Source organism: Trichomycterus rosablanca, chromosome 2, assembly GCF_030014385.1.
Source record: "Trichomycterus rosablanca isolate fTriRos1 chromosome 2, fTriRos1.hap1, whole genome shotgun sequence".
NCBI classification, from domain to species: Eukaryota; Metazoa; Chordata; class Actinopteri; order Siluriformes; family Trichomycteridae; genus Trichomycterus; species Trichomycterus rosablanca.
This window is the reverse complement of record NC_085989.1, coordinates 52,948,624-52,969,232: the sequence shown is the minus strand read 5'-3', so window position 1 is coordinate 52,969,232 and position 20,609 is coordinate 52,948,624. Positions and strand designations below refer to the sequence as shown.

The 20,609-nt window shown below is 37.8% G+C and overlaps 2 pseudogenes; one reads left to right on the top strand and one right to left on the bottom strand.

Annotated features, from left to right (window-relative positions):
• The window catches only part of LOC134334891 (uncharacterized), a 759,100-nt pseudogene that overhangs the window by 444,384 nt on the left and 294,107 nt on the right, over positions 1-20,609 (top strand).
• Positions 1-20,609, bottom strand: part of LOC134300421 (uncharacterized) — a 331,197-nt pseudogene that overhangs the window by 258,481 nt on the left and 52,107 nt on the right.

Genomic DNA, 20,609 nt, shown 5'->3' with positions numbered 1-20,609 from the left:
TTATTTATTGGATTATATTATTAATATTATAAATATCATTATTATTATTATCATTATTCTGACTGATGAACCATTATTAAATATTGTTTGTTTCTTTTAGGAATCGATGTTTCATGCTAGTTTTATTTGTTTTGCGTTATATGTTATTATTATTATTATATTATTATTATTATTTCTGAATGATCCTGAGTGAAGATTTCTTTTAATGTACTGGGCAGATGTAGTTCACGTCTTTCACTGTTGTATTTTGGACATTCTGTCAGGATGTGTTTTCTGGTGATTGGTGTATGCCAGTCTATGTAAACTGTGGCTTCTTCTCCTAGTAATATGTGTTTGTGTGTTAATCTTGTGTGGCCTATTCTGCATATACTGTATATCACCTGATCTGTTTTCCTTGGTGCAATTTTAGTTTATTCCTGATGTTGGGGTAAATCTTGTGTAGTTTATTTTTGTTTAAGGGTTCCATTGCAGTTGGCATTTACGTTTTAATATATTCATTTATGAGGGGTTTAATGTCCACTGGTGGTAGTTTAAAGTTGATGATTTTTTGTTGATCAGCTCTTTGATTTCCTGAAATTCCACAGTGTCCAGGTATCCAGCACAGTCTAATATCAGAAAGTTATTTTATGGTGTTCTGTATTTGGGTTATTGTTGGGTGTTCTTGCAAGTCTTGCAAACTGTAGTGCCACGAGAAGGGTAGACGCTTCTGCTGATAATATTGAAGTGCAGTCCAGTGATGGTTCTTGTGCCTTCATGTACAGACTTTCACCATTAATAAATAAAACATGTTTCATTGCTCAAGATTTGAAAACATTCTTACTGAGATCATCTTCATCTTCAGGTTCCTCCTTCTTCTGAGGCAGGACACCTCCAAGTGATTGGTACACTGAGGAGAGGTGTCTATCAGAGGTGATGAGTTCCAGAGGGATTAATGATACTTCACCTGAAATCACATCAACATGTGAAGAAAGCTCAACAACTGGGACTAGTGTAGGGAGGCGTGTTGTTGTTTTGATGATATAATAAATCTTAGTTCCATTAAAAACTTGAGTCCAGACTGGAGTGAAGCAGCACTTCTCCACAGGACAGAACCATACAGGACAGATTCTGATCCACTATCCACTAATTACTGACCCCAATACTGACCATCCTGTTCTGTACCACACTGTCTGGTGGAAAAGTGCTAAATTGTTCCATATGTACTTACAGCAGAAATCTTCATCTTCAGATCCTTCATCTTCTAGATCCATGGGGGCGATGTGTCCCACTTCTGCTGACTGCATTATTAAAGATCTAACATAAAGACACACACACATGGATGGATGGATGGATAGATGGATGGATAGACAGACAGAGCAGCACATATTTACACATTTCAACAGCTCACAAAGTATTTACATATAATTGCTGTCTGTTTTTATGCATGGATTTAAAATGTGAACATCTGTATGCTAAAAGGAGCGTTCCTTCTCCTCCAGGTACAGATGTAGATCTGAGTATTGTGCTGATGAGATGAATCTCCTATATTGTAGCATGAACTGTGGAGTGATTTAGTCTCTCCTATGTAAAGGTGTGATCACTCCTCACTGCATTGTACATCACACACAACACTGCTCACTTTGTGCTGGAACATTTTGTCCTTGGGATGAACCAGTTTCTCTTCTGAGGGGATTTTGATAGAGACTCAAGACTATCAGGACCTGAATGACTGAAAACCTACACAGACATGTAAAAACTGCTAAAAATAAAAAGATAAACATCTGTAAACAAAGCTAAAATAAACTTGGCGTGTTTCTATAAAACTTGTAAGATGTGAAAGAAAATAGATGTTTTATCTATACAACTGTAAAAAACATAAACAATGCTAAAATAACGTTTATCTTTATTTTAATCTCACAGTAGGTGGCGCTGTGGTACACTTTCAGCATTTACTGCCGCGGTCAAGCAAGCCTTCACTTCTAAATGCTTAATCAAATCAGCCCCCACATTGTGAAGATGTGCGTATACTAAACATTACGGTAAAGGCAAGGCAGGTTTATTTGTATAGCACCTTTTATACATAGTGGCAATTCAAAGTGTTTTACATAAGGAAAATAAAAGCATTAAAACATTCCTCAGATCTAGAACCTCAGAAAGGCTTCTAAAAGTGTCTGGCGATACTGGTTAAAAAAAATCACGAAGTGAACGTGACTATATCAGTATCAGTATAAATATATCAGTAAAAATAATGTACATATATCAGTTAAAATAATATTTAAATATATCAGTTAAAATAATGTACATATATCAGTTAAAATAATATATAAATATATCAGTTAAAATAATATATAAATATATTAATACATATAAAATAGAGGGTCATTAAATGAATACATTAATAAACCCATATCTTCCTGCAAATTGTATTTGGGATACAACTTCAGACTTTGAAAAAAAGGGTTGGTAATAACTGCATATAATGATTTTACTTTAAATTTAAAGTCAACTAAAATGTCATCTAAGCTCTTCCGTTTTAATTTAGATTATTATTAGTTATTAAATGGAATAATCTTGATTACATAAAGTGTTATTGTCATTAAAAGTAATTCCACTTCATAATGATAGTACATCACCTGTAGTTTACACTCAGTATCAGACCATTCTGATGTATCATTTCTAAATAAAGACTTTTTATTGTCACATTTCTATTATTTTCACTCTAAACTGTTATTAAATTTCTCTCATTTTTATTAGAGATTATATACGCACAACTTCACAATGTGGGGGCTGATTTGATTGAGCATTTGGAAGTGGAGGTTTGCTTGACCGCGGCAGTAAATGCTGAAAGTGTACCACAGCGCCACCTACTGCTCAGGTGCGACGCATTTGTACGAGTCTGGACGCATTTTTGAGAAAATCTGACACAAGGCGCCAGAACGGTGCCAAAAGTCACGTGATTCACAAACGGCATTTGCGGAACAGCGTTTGTATTTGTAAAACATGTTCTATTTGTTTGTGAAGTGCAGTGTGTTAGAAAACAGCTGTGCATTTATTTGAAAGTCACATATGCATTTGCAACAGTGGCGTTTTGTATTTGTAAATCACATTGTGTGCGTTAGATAGTCGTGTTTTTATTTGTAGATCGTGTTGTGTTTGTTTACAAATAGTGTTTTTTATTTGTAGATCGTGTTGTGTTTGTTTACAAATAGTGTTTTTTATTTGTAGATCGTGTTGTGTTTGTTTACAAATAGTGTTTTTTATTTGTAGATCGTGTTGTGTTTGTTTACAAATAGTGTTTTTTATTTGTAGATCGTGTTGTGTTTGTTTACAAATCAAATCATATTTACAGAATACGTTCTGTTTATTTGCGAAGTTTTGGCACTAAATTAGCTCCATAATAAACCATTATGTTTCCAAAATGTCCTCATTGAATTTGATAAAAACTGCATTAAAAACTGCGGTTATCAGAACTCATCCATACAGGACAAATATTACATTACACATCATTCAGTTAAATGACTTTATAACCTTTTATTATGTTTATTCTGCACAAACCTCTCTTCTTTACACAGCACGTCAGTCTCTATCTACGGACAGTCGGACACCTCGTTCTGCACATGCGCACATCCACACTGGACCTGAGATCCTTATTTTAACCAACCGTCTCTGTCTCCACACAGAACTTTAAGTGAAATACAAATGTCGTGTTTTCAGTTTCAGTTTCAAATTCAGTTCTTTTATTCTGAGACATAAATCTAACAAAGTACGAGCTTGTGTATTTATTTGAAGATGAAATTCCTGCCACATGTGTTATTGAGTCAGAGCTCATTGAAGGTCAAAAGAATCTGACAAGATCTCATCGACGGCTAAACTGTTGTCGTCAACTTAAAGTGAGAAATGAAAAAAAGACGTTTGTTAAGCGCTGTTGTACCAAGAGACTGTAAAAAAAGTGCTCTTCCCAAGTAAAAGATTTAATCTGACCAGTCAAACCAGCTGCTGACTCACAATCAGAGCCATAACAGGTACGTTTATATCACCTCACATTAGAATGATTAAGCAATATGGTACAAGTGAGAGTGCTAATGCATCCTTGATAATATGGGTGAGCAAGAACAACATCTGGTTATCTGGACTGTACTCGGCTTTTTAATGTGACATATATCCTACATTTGTCTGAACAGTTTATAATCCTAAACTAACGTATATGTACAAAACAAAAATGCTTCACTTCACATGTAGGGTTGCACCTAACGATTATTTCCTAATCAATCTGGTGATTATGTTTACGATTAATTGATTAGCTGGATTATTTAAAATACAAAAACAGAAACAATATTTACAAAACAAACAAAACATAAATAAAAACATCCACAACACTAGTATGATTTCCCTTCTTAATTTTGTGTAATTAAGCTGGTTGTTTATTTATTTTATGGCATATTAAATACTGCCATGTACCTCATGAAATAATGCTATTTTATAATATTCACTGTAAAATACTAACACATACGAGTAATTCAACCATTAAAAAAGAACCACAGGTACCTCTTACACATTGAAGACTTATAAATTAAAAACTGCAACAGAACTATAAGGAAGTTTTGTATTTTAGCTGCCCAGAATGACTTGGTTACAGTGTAAAATATTTTACATGTACTGATAAATATGCAGAAATACTTAATAAATCTCTTTGTTTACTTTGCAGGTGGAGAATGCAGAGACGCCCTCAATTACTACCTGACTATATTTGTTTTTTCCCCATTTTCCATTGTTTTATTTAAATGAAATGCTTGATGATAATAATAATAACAATAACATATAATAAATACAATTTATACAACAGTTAGTTCCGACCGTACAATCTGATTGGTTGAGAAGCCTTCTAACCGTGCTGTTATTCGTGATAACAGCACGGGCTTTTCACACCACAACGGTATTACTCCGCTGACGCGTTGCCAGTAACGACAAGCTGCATGCACACTGTTGTGCCTTTAAGACGTTAAAGGGTTAACACAGAATACGGAGTTATGCTTGATGCCGTATACGCATGCGTGGGTTCAGTTTAAGATTCGCGATAACACACTCCCTCTCGTGTTCTATTGCTTAAATATTCTAACTAATTTTACCTGTTTATAAGGTATAGAAATCTTTTTATTATTTTTGTTCATTAAACTGAATTTGATTAATGATATAAAATATTTTTTGCCCTGATTGTGCCTCAGTTTATGTCAGTATTATCACATGAATTGTTTGAATTAGACCATCATAGCAAATGTTATCAGAGTGATTCAGATCTTTTTGTAATTAATGATAATATCTGAGGGGGTTGGGGGGGGGGGGGGGGGGGGTTCAAGACAGAGGGATTAACATTGTCTTGGATTAACATTATCTGTAGTTATGTTAAAAGTGTGTTAAAGTAACATTTAATAAATCATTAAAAATGTTTTGGGTATGTTCTTTAACTTGTATTGAATGTCTTCAGAATATTAGTAAAACTGGGACTATAAAGCTGTAAAACATTGAAAGAGAAATTCCAGGTGAGATGTTGTGTAAGAAAGATGTGGAAAAGTTTAAGAACATTTTCTGTATCATAACAGAATTAAAGAACTAAATAAATAAAAATAAATTCACACATTCTCATTGTAAGACATTCCTATAATCTTTGTAAATGAGGTTGTGAGGATGTTCAGGGAACGTTTTCATAACTGTAAAACAAACATTAAGAAAACTGGACAGAATAACGTTGAAGGAACGTTCTACTAAAACATTCATACAACCAAAATGGAACGTTTAGAGAAACTTATTATAAATGTTCTTAGAACATTCCAACATAACGTTCCCAGAATGTTACATTATTGTTCCAAATAAGGTTTAGGTAACGTTTTATAAACGTTTTCATAACTTTAAAAAAACGTTCTGAGAACATGAGGAAAACTGGACAGAATAACGTTGAAGGAACATTCCAATGCAACGTTCCCACAACCAAAATGCAACGTTTGGGGAACGTTCTCAGAACGTAAGTTTGTTAGCTGGGTCAAATCCTCAGTGCTATTTTATTATGAACCTTGGTTTTATTATGAATTAGAATGTAGTTAAAATAAAAATAAAGTGTAATAAATGAATAATAAAAACACTTACAGACTCACTTCAGTACGAGCGCGTTCACTTCTTCTTCTTCTTGTTTGAACTGAGCTGGTTGATCTCAGTGTTGCAGCTTCTCAGTAAGGAAAGCAGCTATTGGCTGTCCTAGAAGCAGCTAAGTGACGTCACCGCCTAATTTGCATAATGGTTACCACATGTTGATAGATCTATATATTATTATAAACTATAGAGAGTAAATCTCAATAGATCCATTCATCTGTACCTCAGACATTTATCTCACATGTGTTATTAAATGTAGTTTAATATGAGCCAGTATATAAAACATTCAGTAGTAAATAATATACTGACCCTCTATGAGGAAAATCTTCTAAGGTTTTGTCTCTGTGATTTATTAAACCCTGTTGGATAAGATCCCAGTGAGAAATCTATAGATCACACAGATCTTATCTATAGCTACAAAAACATGGAGTAAAGAACAAATAATTAGAACTGAACTGACAAGAGAAAAGAAACAAAATAGTTTTACTAATACAAACAGCTCAGTACAAGATACTGTAATAAATGCTCAACATATTCACTCAGTAATGAACTTTATTAGACACAAACTTTACTGTACCAGCTGAACTGCTAAAAAACTGAGAAATAACTGAATAAATTTTGTGCTGTCGTAATGTTAAGGTCGCTGATAGTTATTTAAAAATGTTTGGCTTTCCTAGATGTATGAAAAATGCTCTAAAATCCCTGAATAAACCTGGTTAAATTAAACATTAACACATAGCATTAGATAAACACCTGAATTTTTAACTGTATGCAATCACGTACAGCTAATTTGAGCAAATAAAAAAAAAAAAAAACTAACATAATAAAGGCATTACATACACTTCAACTTTTAAACTTTTAAAGGAATTAAAACTAAAACCACACATTACTAACCACTAGCAGTAATAAATTCGGTTAAAGGTAGCACAGAATTAGAGGCGTTCCACTCAACGAGTTAAAAACAGATGTGCGCATGCTCAGTAGGACAAATCGACGGGGTACTTTGGGTAAGATAAATCAACAGAACAATGGCAGCACCCGCTGCTCTCCGAGGACAGTAACTGTAGAACGATGTTTGATTTCACGTTCGAGTCTCCAAAAGTCTCCAATAACACCAGAAAAAGTCGCTAGATTTTTTCGCTAGTTGCTGTTTAAAAAAAAAGTTGCTAGAGGAGTCTAAACTGTGTGCATCTATTAAAACAGAGTGATGTGAGAGTAGTCCTTGTTTAGTATGTTGATGGTCTGGGGAAATAAGCTGTGGAGGTGACGGTTGGTTTGAGTCTTTAATGCTCTCACTCTTGGTCTCCACTGAGGTGAGAACTTCTGGAAAAACGAGTGATCAGGGTGTGAAGAGTCAGCCATGATCGTCCCTGCCCTCTTTCTCATCCTAGAGGAGTTCACATCTTCAAGGGTGGAAAGACGGCAGCTGATGATTTTCTCTACGCTGCAGCTTGTGCTTGGTGTGCAGAGACGCTGAGACAAACCAGGCGGTGACGGCGTTTGTTATAGTTTATTCTTAATAAACATGTTTCAAAGATGTCATTTGTAATAAAATTTACTTTTAATGTTACAAATAATTAATTGTTAGGTTTTGTTAAATGCATTTTAACCCAGCTGTCTTTAACTGGTTAGAAGAATTGTCTAGTTTAGCCAAAACACGAGGGTAGTAGCTATAACATGGTGTTGGATTACTATCAGACTGAGTGAATCATTCAGGTAATTTACTCAAAAGTATTTAAAGTTTTAACAGCATTGACAATGAACTAAACTGAGCAGTGGAGAGCATGACTGGCCGGGGCTAATTTAGTGCTTATTTATAGGGGAACGGGTGTAAGAGGATCCAGTGTGTATTTAGAACAGAGGAAACGATCAGTTTAAGAAAGCAGCAGTAACAGCGCTCAGAATCTTTGCTGTGGTTGTTGGTCCACTTTGTCTGAAGTCTCGCTGTATGTAGCAGAGAACCTGAACACAGTGACTGATCCTAAACACAGAAGCAAACCACCAAACACAGACTCACTCAACACAGCCTGACCACAGAGACGGTTGCTATAAGAAACACTGTAACTTAATACGGTCACACCAATAAAGCTTATTAAAGTTTATTCACTAAAATGTTTAGTCTAGTTACAGCCCTGCTCACAGCTACAGAATCTACCCTCCTTTCTATGCTGGGGGTCTCTGTTAGAAGGTATTTCTACCAAAACACTGGTGTAGCAACTTTGCTGTGAAGAAATACAAATAACCAAAATAACAAATAGTTGAGAAAGAATGAAGAGAAGAAATAAAATAAGCACAGTGTTTACATTAAGACACGTTAAGACAGTATAAACATAAGAACACATTTTTAAACGTTATGACGGAGCAGTTCAGAACTTGTACTGAGGTAATAAAACTAAATAAGTGAGCTGAAGCTGAACACCCGTGACCTCTGACCCCACAGACAGAACTGCATCAAGAACCATCATTCATCAATAGCTGATAGAACCACATGAGCAAAAGATTACTTTAAAAAACCTTAATCAAGCTCTACAATAAAGAGTTACAAGCACAATATCACCTCAAACACTTTATAACTTGGTATCCTCTGTGGTTTCTCTTCAGTGTGAACACGCTGGTGATTTTCTGTGTCAGTTTTTCCATATTTTGAGCAAAAACTTGTAAAACATGTCAGTGTGTTGGTGTTAATTAAAACTCTCTGCACAAACTTAGCACTGATACAGTTTCTTCCAGTGTGAACCAGGGTTATAACAGTTTTGGATTTTTTATTATAGTTTAGTTTTAATTCGTTGTGACTTTTTTTTCTCTAATTCAGTTAGTTCTAATTAGTTTTTAGAGTGGGTTTGCTAGTTTTTATTATTTTTATGCCTTAGTTTAAGTTTTAAGTAGTTTAAGTTTTTATTAGTTTTAGTTTTTTTATACTTTAGGTTATTTTTCAGGTGCAGGATTCAAAAAAGTCAGAGTAAGTATTGTGTAATTAAAACTCAACAAAAGATACCATTTAGAAAATGTATTCAATTACTGTTGAACAACCAACTGTCCACAAAAACTGTAACAGTCCACAAGATAGCAGACTTAAGTGCAAAATGCGTGTAATACTGCATGCTGCTGAAAATAGTCAATAGACTAAGGACACACATGAACATAATAATTACAGTCTAAATTATCTTTAGAAAGCCAGCCAATACCTATATGTAGTTGTTAACAGTTACCATCTTTCAGCCAGTTATTTAAAATGAGTCTGTTCACATTAACTGGTAAAAGTGAAAATCTTTACCTGTTCATAACCCTGCCCCTGAAAACAGGCGCTTATAATATGAACCATTTCTAGATGCAGCACCAGTGGTGTAACTGGGAGCTCATGGGCTCCAGTGCAAAATAAATGTTGGGCTCTTCAACAAATTGCATATGCTGATAGCTGATCAGAATGAATTAAAAGTCACTCAGAAGTTACACTTCAAGTCCTGCCTCTGGTATTTGTAATGCACAATTTTACTTTATGTGACACAAACAGCCCAATAAAAATAGTTTGATTAAAAATGTTAATCTCGTTTTTTTTAGCGATTAAAAATGTAACGCCTTAATCGCGTTAATTAGCGCTTATAACGCTAGTTAATTAACGCAATTAACGACAGCCCTAAAAATAATATAAACTATTTCATGAGACACACATCAGGGAGCTCAATCTGAGAAAAACATCAACTTAACTTTTGCTGTGGTCATTTTGCAGGCTAGCGTGGTGAGCAGAAACGGAATGTAAACATGAAGTGCCGTCAGGAAGCATCTCCCCAATCTCAATCCGCTCCCTACTCACTCCCCCTCTCCACTCCGCCTCCGTTTGCACGTTCACGTGTGTAACATAAATTGTAGTATGATGAGCCAAGCATAGGAGGCAAGGAGGACAAAAGCTCAAGAGTCCCAGTTCCAACACCTTTAACTTTATTTGTCCACACACACACCAGGTATATTTACAACGTGTTATTATTTTAAAAACAAACGAACTACAGCTGGTCCACCCAGTAACTCCAGGCAGTTACTGATCTTATACATTTTAGGCCTCCCGCCATTCTTTCTTCCCCTTTCCCCCTTACTTCCTCCTGTTTTATCAAAAAGGTCCCTCCCCTCTAGGACCTAACAGCCAATCCAGCTACAGCTGAAACTGGAGGGAACATTCTCAACTCATACAATTCCAAACAATTCTAATTTACAACTGATTCTATGTTTTCTCTCTGTTCAGGCACCTTCTACCCGGCAACGTCACGTATCATCCCCGATACCCGGACCATCCTCACCACAACAGGTAAGTATTTATTTATTTATACTATCTACAACATTAACTGGGTTAGCCCCTTTTCCCATTCATTATGACCAGACTTAGTGATGTGTAAGGTATCCTTACATCTCTACATCATCAACAAGAATTTTTGATGGAGAAATCTTCTCAAACAGTTCTTTTATGTTTTTAACCCTGTAAAAATGGTCTCTGATGGCTGAAACTGTGGAACATTCCAACAAAATATGTTTAACTGTTAGAGGTGTAGCACAAAACTGACAGGCTGGTGCCTGCTCTCCAACCAGGAGGTGTCGATGGGTAAGGGCAGTATGGCCGATTCGGCACCTGGTAATAATTGTCTGATCATGTCTATTTAAGAAATCTCGATTGTGTTTAATATTGAGGTTTGGAGTTATTTCATACAGTTTGTTTTGAGTATTGGTGGACCAGTCTTCTTGCCATTTTATTTTACAGTAGTTTTTGATTTCTGGGTATGCATCAGTCTTTGGGATGTATCTCCAAGCGATATCTTTATTTTTTGCTTCCTTTGCCAAGCTGTCTGCTTTTTCATTTCCCTCTATACCACAATGACTTGGAATCCAGCAGTAGATGATGGAAAATCCTCAGCTGTATAGTTCTTTGTTCTGTTTAAGTAATTCTTGTATTATTGCGTGATTTATTTTCATGGACTCGAGAGCTTGCACACAGGATTTAGAGTCAGTGCAAATTACATAGCGTTTATGGGGACTGATAGATATATGCCTAATGGCCAAGAGAAGTGCATGAGCCTCTGCGGTAAAAATTGAGGCATGATGAGGTAAACGAATACTACAGCTGTAGCCGTTGGTAAAAAAAGCGGCACCCACATGGGTCTCTGTTTTTGATCCATCTGTAAAAATGAAGATGTGTTTTGGGAAACTGAGTCTGATTGTGTTGTATGAAGACAAGTATTCAAGTGGTGATGTTTGTTTGGAGGACTTTGCTACGTTAAGTATTATGTTCGGTTTCCTCAGTGTCCAGGGGGCAGGTAGAGGGGGCTTAGTAGGGCCCTTCAGTATATTTAAAGTGGTCAGTATGTGGCCAATTCGCAAGCCAAGGGGTCTAATAAGCTGGGGTCTGGCATCATAGCGATGAGCAAGTGAATCATCAAATATGGCTTGATATGTGGGGTTATTTTTGTTTTCCTGTATTCTGAGGGCTGTTTGTAAATTAATCTGAAGTCTTCTTATTTGTAGAGGGGGTTCATTTGCTTCAACATATAGGCTATTTATAGGGGATGTTCTAAAAGCCCCCAGGACGAGTCTGAGCCCTTGGTGGTAGACCGCATTTAGTGGTTTTAGTTATGAAGGTCTGGCAGCTCCATAAACTGTACAACCATAATCAAAACGGGGACGGATGACAGCAACAAAGAGGTGCCTCAAAAGTCGCATATTCGCGCCCCATTTAGTATTAGCTAGAACCTTTATAATGTTTAGGGAGTTCAGGCACTTCTTTTTAAGGAACTGGATATGAGTCTTGAAAGTGAGCTTGGAGTCTAGCCACAGCCCTAAAAAGCGGACTGACTTCTCCACTTTAATAGGTTCATCTTCTAAGAACAGACGAGGCTCTGGGTGTAGTGACCTCATGATGCAAAAATGACAGCAAAATGTTTTTGACTTTGACAACTTAAAGCCATTTTGGAAAGTCCATTTTTGTATTTTATTTATGGATAGTTGGAGAGTTCGTTCTATGTGGGACATATATCGGCCTCTAGTGCTAATGCAGAGGTCATCCACATACTGGCAGATCATGACATTTGGGTCTAGGACTTGGGCAATTCCATTGATTTTTATATTAAAGAGAGTTACAGATAGTACCCCACCCTGAGGGACACCCTGCTCTTGATGGTACAGGTCAGAGCGGGTGTTATTTATTCTCACTCTAAAGAGACGGTTAAATCCTTAAATCCTCTAAGATTCAATGTCTCCACGTAGTATCATACGCCTTCTCAATGTCGAAGAAAATGGAGACTGTGTGTTGCTTGTTAGCAAAACCATCACGAATGTATTTTTCCATTCTGATGAGATGATCCTCTGTACCTCTGCCCTTTCTGAAACCACTCTGGTGTTTATTCAAGATGTTTTATCCGATTCACCAGTCGTTCAATCGTCTTGCCAAGGCAGCTTGTAAGGGCAATCGGTCTATAACTGTTTGGGTCAGATGGGTCTTTCCTTGGCTTAAGAATAGGAAGGACCTCTGCTTCCTTCCAGAAATCTGGGAAGTTTCCTGATAACCAGATGTTGTTGATGCACTGTAAGAAATGGAGAAGGGAGGCATGGGAGAGGTGTTTAAGAAATTGATAATGGATTTGGTCAGGGCCCATTGCAGAATCATGTGAGATGTTTATTGCCAGTACCAGTTCTTCCAGCGTGAAAGGGTTGTTGTATGATTCATTATTAGTGGATTTAAAGCAGATGAAAGCCATCTCTCTAGAAAGTCTTATCTTATTAAAATCTTGATGATAGTTTGCAGCAGATGAAGTTGATTGGAAGTGTGCTGCCAAAGCATTTGCAATTTCCTTTTCAGTGGTTAGGAGATGGTCTTTAGTTTTAATGTGATATGGGTGAGCAGAGTTGCCTTTGTTCTTCATGTTTTTAATCATATTCCATACAAGTCTTGCTGGGGAAGTCATTTTCAGCTTGGAAACAAAGGCCTCCCAGGAAAGTCTTTTAGCTTGGTAAATAATCCTCCGAGCATTTGCCCTGCAGATTTTTAGGAGAGTCAGGTTTTGTGTAGTAGGTTGTTTGTTGAACTTCCTCTCTGCTCTTTTCCGTATTTTGATGGCAGTTTTACAGTTTTCATCAAACCAAGGATTTCGAAGCTTCCTGGGTTTTATTGAGGATTTGGATATTGATTCTGCAGCAGCCTGTAGGAGGATGTCCGAGAACTGCTTCATGGAATCTTGTGCAGCTGGGTCAATGTGTTGCAGTTTTTGTTCGCATAGAGTGCTAAACCATGGCCAGTTGGCTTTTTTTAAGTTCCATTTCTGGCTAGGTGATGTGCTCAGTCTGTTAGTTATGCTGATAAGCAGGGGGAAGTGGTCGCTTCCACAAAGGTCATCCTCTTTTTGCCAAGTCATGCTGGTATAAATCTCAGAAGAGCAAATTGACAGATCAATAGCAGAGTATACCCCATGTCCTGGATGTAGGTATGTGTTGCCCCCTGTATTTAGTAGGCATAGGTTGCTTGAAATAAGCAGTTGTTCAATCAGTCTGCCTTTGGTGCTGGTTTTGACACTGCCCCACATTGGGTTATGGCTGTTAAAATCACCTAAAAGGAGAATAGGAGGGGGTAACTGTTCAATAAATTTGTTTAAATCTTGGCTAGAGCACTTGAATTCTGGAGGAAGGTACACAGAACATAGGGTAATAATCTTCTGGAGAGAGATGCGGATTGCAGTTGCTTGGATGTTTGTTACCAAGGAAATTGAGCTGTGGATGATGTCGCTTTTTGCAAAAATAGCTGTGCCTCCTGATGGGTAGTGAGGGGTTGAGTCAGAGGTAATATAGCTTGAGAAGCCATTCAAATGGGGAGAGATGGATTTATCTTGGTTTCTTGCAGGCAGAAAGCAACAGGATCTATTTTTGCTGTCAGACGTTGGATCTCTGGGAAGTTGGCACGGAGACCTCGGCAGTTCCATTGGATAATCTTGCTTTGAGCCATTATGTAGGGAGGATTGGTGGGTTGGTCCGGTGTCTATTTCTCGGAGATGGGCTACGGGATTTGGGCTTTGAGACTTCTGACATTTCAACGTCTCTTATGGCTTCTTTTCTTTTGTCCATTTCTTGGCTTGTTAAAGGTTGTGTCGCTGCTTTTTTCTTTAGTTTGCTTCTCATTTCAGTTGCAGTTGCTTTATTTGCTGTATTATCTATTTTTGATTTATTACTAGTTTCCTCCCACACTGTGAGCACTGTTATGGTTTCTCTCCAGTGTGAATGCGCTGGTGTATTTTGAGAGCACTCTGATTATTAAAACTCTTCCCACACTGTGAGCACTGATACGGTTTCTCTCCAGTGTGAATGCGCTGGTGGATTTTAAGAGCACTCTGATTATTAAAACTCTTCCCACACTGTGAGCACTGATACGGTTTCTCTCCAGTGTGAATGCGCCAGTGACTTTTGAGATCACTCTGTCCATTAAAACTCTTCCCACACTGTGAGCACTGATACGATTTCTCTCCAGTGTGAATGCGCTGGTGTCGTTTAAGATGACCCTGTTGATTAAAACTCTTTCCACACTGTGAGCACTGATACGATTTCTCTTCAGTGTGAATGCGCTGGTGTCGTTTGAGATGACCCTGTTGATTAAAACTCTTCCCACACTGTGAGCACTGATACGGTTTCTCTCCGGTGTGAATGCGCTGGTGAATTTTTAAATGACTCGGTGTATTAAAACCTTTCCCACACTGTGAGCACTGATACGATTTCTCTCCAGTGTGAATGCGCTGGTGTCGTTTGAGATGACCCTGTTGATTAAAACTCTTCCCACACTGTGAGCACTGATACGGTTTCTCTCCAGTGTGAATGTGCTGGTGTTTGTTGAGATCACTCTGAGAACTAAAGCTCTTCCCACACTGTGAGCACTGATACGGTTTCTCTCCAGTGTGAATGTGCTGGTGTTTATTAAGAGCACTTGGAGAAATAAAATTCTCCCCACACTGTGAGCACTGATACGGTTTCTCTCCAGTGTGAATGCGCTGGTGTATTTTAAGAGCACTTGGAGAACTAAAGCTCTTCCCACACTGTGAGCACATATACGGTTTCTCTCGAGTGTGAATGCGCTGGTGTATTTTGAGATGACCCTGTTGATTAAAACTCTTCCCACACTGTGAGCACTGATACGGTTTCTCTCCGGTGTGAATGCGCTGGTGAATTTTTAAATGACTCGGTGTATTAAAACCTTTCCCACACTGTGAGCACTGATACGGTTTCTCTCCAGTGTGAATGCGCTGGTGTTTGTTGAGATCACTCGGTCCATTAAAACTCTTCCCACACTGTGAGCACTGATACGATTTCTCTCCAGTGTGAATGCGCTGGTGTCGTTTGAGATGACCCTGTTGATTAAAACTCTTCCCACACTGTGAGCACTGATACAGTTTCTCTCCAGTGTGAATGCGCTGGTGTATTTTAAGAGCACTTGGAGAAATAAAACTCTCCCCACACTGTGAGCACTGACAGGGTTTCACTCCAGTGTGAATGCGCTGGTGTATTTGGAGATAACTCTGTTGATTAAAACTCTTCCCACACTGTGAGCACTGATACGGTTTCTCTCCAGTGTGAATGCGCTGGTGTATTTTAAGAGCACTTAGAGAACTAAAGCTCTTCCCACACTGTGAGCACTGATACGGTTTCTCTCCAGTGTGAATGCGCTGGTGTATTTTGAGATCACGCTGATTATTAAAACTCTTCCCACACTGTGAGCACTGATATGGTTTCTCTCCAGTGTGAATGCGCTGGTGTATAGTAAGATTAATCTGTTGATTAAAACTCTTCCCACACTGTGAGCACTGATACGGTTTCTCTCCAGTGTGAATGCGCTGGTGCATTTTAAGAGCACTGGGAGAACTAAAGCTCTTCCCACACTGTGAGCACTGATACGGTTTCTCTCCAGTGTGAATGCGCTGGTGTATTTTAAGAGCACTGGGAGAACTAAAGCTCTTCCCACACTGTGAGCAGACGTTCCTTCTGTTCTGTTCTCTGGTGAGAGAGCTGTTAATGCTGACAGCACCAGAGGACGTCTGCTGATCACTGGAGCTTCTGGTGGGCGTCAGATCCTCATGTTCAGTCTTAATCTTCACCAGGGTCTCATATTTGACACTGTGGGGGGTCTTGATGTGTTTGTGGAGATGATTTTGGGTTGTACAGGAACGTGGACTCGAGGAGCAGCAGAAATCCTTGTTCAATCCTGAAGAAGAGAAACACAAGCTGCTCTTGTAACACAATCAATTACAAACATCACAATAAACACAGAGCAGATCAATAACGGTAAAATCACTTTGTACTGAACATCTCCAAAAGGTATTAAATATATCATACGATCCCCATTTTCATGTAGTGTGAGTGTAGTTGTGTGTGTGAGTGTGTGTGTGAGAGAGCTGCACACTGGCAGCACTCTATACACACACCTGCCACCAGGACAGTGGGTGATCATGTCCCATATACAGTGCCTAGCAAAAGTATTCGGCCCCCTTGAACTTTTCAACCTTTTGCCACATTTCAGGCTTCAAACATAAAGATATGAAATTGTAATTTTTTGTGAAGAATCAACAACAAGTGGGACACAATCGTGAAGTAGAACGAAATTTATTGGATATTTTAAACTTTTTTAAGAAATAAAAAACTGAAAAGTGGGGCGTGCAATATTATTCAGCCCCTTTACTTTCAGTGCAGCAAACTCACTCCAGAAGTTCAGTGAGGATCTCTGAATGATCCAATGTTGACCTAAATGACTGATGGTGATAAATAGAATCCACCTGTTTGTAATCAAGTCTCCGTATAAATGCACCTGCTCTGTGATAGTCTCAGAGTTCTGTTTAAAGCGCAGAGAGCATCATGAAGACCAAGAAACACACCAGGCAGGTCCGAGATACTGTTGTGGAGAAGTTTAAAGCCGGATTTGGATACAAAAAGATTTCCAAAGCTTTAAACATCTCAAGGAGCACTGTGCAAGCGATCATATTGAAATGGAAGGAGTATCAGACCACTGCAAATCTACCAAGACCCGGCCGTCCCTCTAAACTTTCAGCTCAAACAAGGAGAAGACTGATCAGAGATGCAGCCAAGAGGCCCATGATCACTCTGAATGAACTGCAGAGATCTACAGCTGAGGTGGGAGACTCTGTCCATAGGACAACAATCAGTCGTACACTGCACAAATCTGGCCTTTATGGAAGAGTGGCAAGAAGAAAGCCATTTCTCAAAGATATCTATAAAAAGTCACCTGGGAGACACACCAAGCATGTGGAAGAAGGTGCTCTGGTCAGATGAAACCAAAATCGAACTTTTTGGCCACAATGCAAAACGTTATGTTTGGCGTAAAAGCAACACAGCTCATCACCCTGAACACACCATCCCCACTGTCAAACATGGTGGTGGCAGCATCATGGTTTGGGCCTGCTTTTCTTCAGCAGGGACAGGGAAGATGGTTAAAATTGATGGGAAGATGGATGGAGCCAAATACAGGACCATTCTGGAAGAAAACCTGTTGCAGTCTGCAAAAGACCTGAGACTGGGACGGAGATTTATCTTCCAACAAGACAATGATCCAAAACATAAAGCAAAATCTACAATGGAATGGTTCACAAATAAACGTATCCAGGTGTTAGAATGGCCAAGTTAAAGTCCAGACCTGAATCCCATCGAGAATCTGTGGAAAGAGCTGAAAACTGCTGTTCACAAACGCTCTCCATCCAACCTCACTGAGCTCGAACTGTTTTGTAAGGAAGAATGGGCAAAAATTTCAGTATCTCGATGTGCAAAACTGATAGAGACATACCCCAAGCGACTTGCAGCTGTAATCGCAGCAAAAGGTGGCGCTACAAAGTATTAACGCAAGGGGGCTGAATAATATTGCACGCCCCACTTTTCAGTTTTTTATTTCTAAAAAAAGTTTAAAATATCCAATAAATTTCGTTCCACTTCACGATTGTGTCCCACTTGTTGTTGATTCTTCACAAAAAATTACAATTTCATATCGTTATGTTTGAAGCCTGAAATGTGGCAAAAGGTTGAAAAGTTCAAGGGGGCCGAATACTTTTGCTAGGCACTGTACACACACACACACACACACACACACACACCTGCCACCAGGAAAGTGGGTGATCATGATTTTATTCTATTTTATATTTTTACATATGTAAATGTTTTGTATATTTTTGTTCTTTCTTATTTTTATTTTTAATATTTCCCTGTAACTTGCTTTGGCAATACGAATGTCCTTATTTGTCAATTAAGCTTTTTTTGAGTTGAGTTGAGAAAGTGTGTGTGTGTGTGTGTGTGTGATGAATCCTCCACAGTGCTGAAAGCTTTGCAGATGTTAGTACGTTAGATGTCAGTAAACGTCAAAAGGACTTTTTTACCCAAACTGAGATGCTGTGCTGAGAAATGTGATTTTCTTATTATAATAATGAACCCAGTACAAACATTCACACTACAGGACATCAAGCTCCGTCTTCAAAAAGGTCTTTATGCACATGATGCCACTTAACACATCACCAGTAGAACTTGTCCGGCCTAGTACCTACACTTTATCAAAGCATTTTTTTACTTTAAATATAGCAATAGAAAATATTCACTATTTTACACGTCTTAGTTATTTATTGGATTATATTATTAATTTTATACATATTTTTATTATTATTATCATTATTCTGACTGATGAACCATTATTAAATATTGTTTATTTTTCTATAAAATTCACGTCAGGAATCGATGTTTCATGCTAGTTTTATTTGTTATTGTTTTATATATTACTATTATTATTTCTGAATTATCCTGAGTGAAGATTTATTTTAATGTACTGGGCAGATGTAGTTCACGTCTTTCACTGTTGTATTTTGGACATTCTGTCAGGATGTGTTTTATGGTGATTGGTGTATGCCAGTCTATGTAAACTGTGGCTTCTTCTCCTAGTAATAGGTGTTTGTGTGTTAATCTTGTGTGGCCTATTCTGCATCTACTGTATATCACCTGATCTGTTTTCCTTGGTGCATTTTTAGTTTATTCCTGATGTTGGGGTAAATCTCGTGTAGTTTATTGTCTAAGGGTTCCATTACAATTGGCATTTATGTTTTAATATATTCATTTATGAGGGGTTTCAATATCAGAAAGTTCTTTTATGGTGTTCTGTATTTGGGTTATTGTTGGGTGTTCTTGCAAGTCTTGCAAACTGTAGTGTCATGAGAATGGCAGACACTTCTGCTGAGAATATTCAAGTGTAGTCCAGTGATGGTTCTTGTGCCTCCATGTACAGACTTTGACCATTAATAAATTAATTAATAATTAATTAATAATTAATTAATTAATAAATAAAAGATTTGAAACATTCTTACTGAGATCATCTTCATCTTCAGGTTCCTCCTTCTTCTGAGGCAGGACACCTCCAAGTGATTGGTACACTAAGGAGAGGTGTCTATCAGAGGTGATGAGTTCCAGAGGGATTAATGATACTTCACCTGAAATGACATCAACATGTGAAGAAAGATCAACAACTGGGACTAGTGTAGGGAGGCGTGTTGTTGTTGTTGTTTTAATGATATAATAAATCTTAGTTCCATTAAAAACTTGAGTCCAGACTGGAGTGAAGCAGCACTTCTCCACAGGACAGAACCATACAGGACAGATTCTGATCCACTATCCACTAATTACTGACCCCAGTACTGACCATCCTGTTCTGTACCACACTGTCTGGTGGAAAAGTGCTAAATTGTTCCATATGTACTTACAGCAGAAATCTTCATCTTCAGATCCTTCATCTTTTATATCCATGGGGGCGATGTGTCCCACTTCTGCTGACTGCATTATTAAAGATCTAACATAAAGACACACACACATGGATGAATGGATGGATAGATGGATGGATAGACAGACAGAGCAGCACATATTTACACATTTCAACAGCTCACAAAGTATTTACATATAATTGCTGTCTGTTTTTATGCATGGATTTAAAATGTGAACATCTGTATGCTAAAAGGATCGTTCCTTCTCCTCCAGGTACAGATGTAGAGCTGAGTATGGTGCTGATGAGATGAATCTGCTATATTGTAGCATGAACTGTGGAGTGATTTAGTCTCTCCTATGTAAAGGTGTGATCACTCCTCACTGCATTGTACATCACACACAACACTGCTCACTTTGTGCTGGAACATTTTGTACTTGGGATGAACCAGTTTCCAGACATGTAAAAAACTGCTAAAAATAAAAAGATAAACATTTGTAAACAAAGCTAAAATAAACTTGACGTGTTTCAAGCTATAAAACCTGTAAGCTGTGAAAGAAAATAGATGTTTTATCTATACAGCTGTAAAAACATAAACAAAGCTAAAATAACGTTTATCTTTACCTTCATCTAAAACTTTTAATATAATCAATAAACTCTGACTCAGTCGAATCATTTAGCTGAATCGGTTCAGTTTCATCGGTTCATTAGCACTGAATCATGTGATGCTAACAGTTAGCGG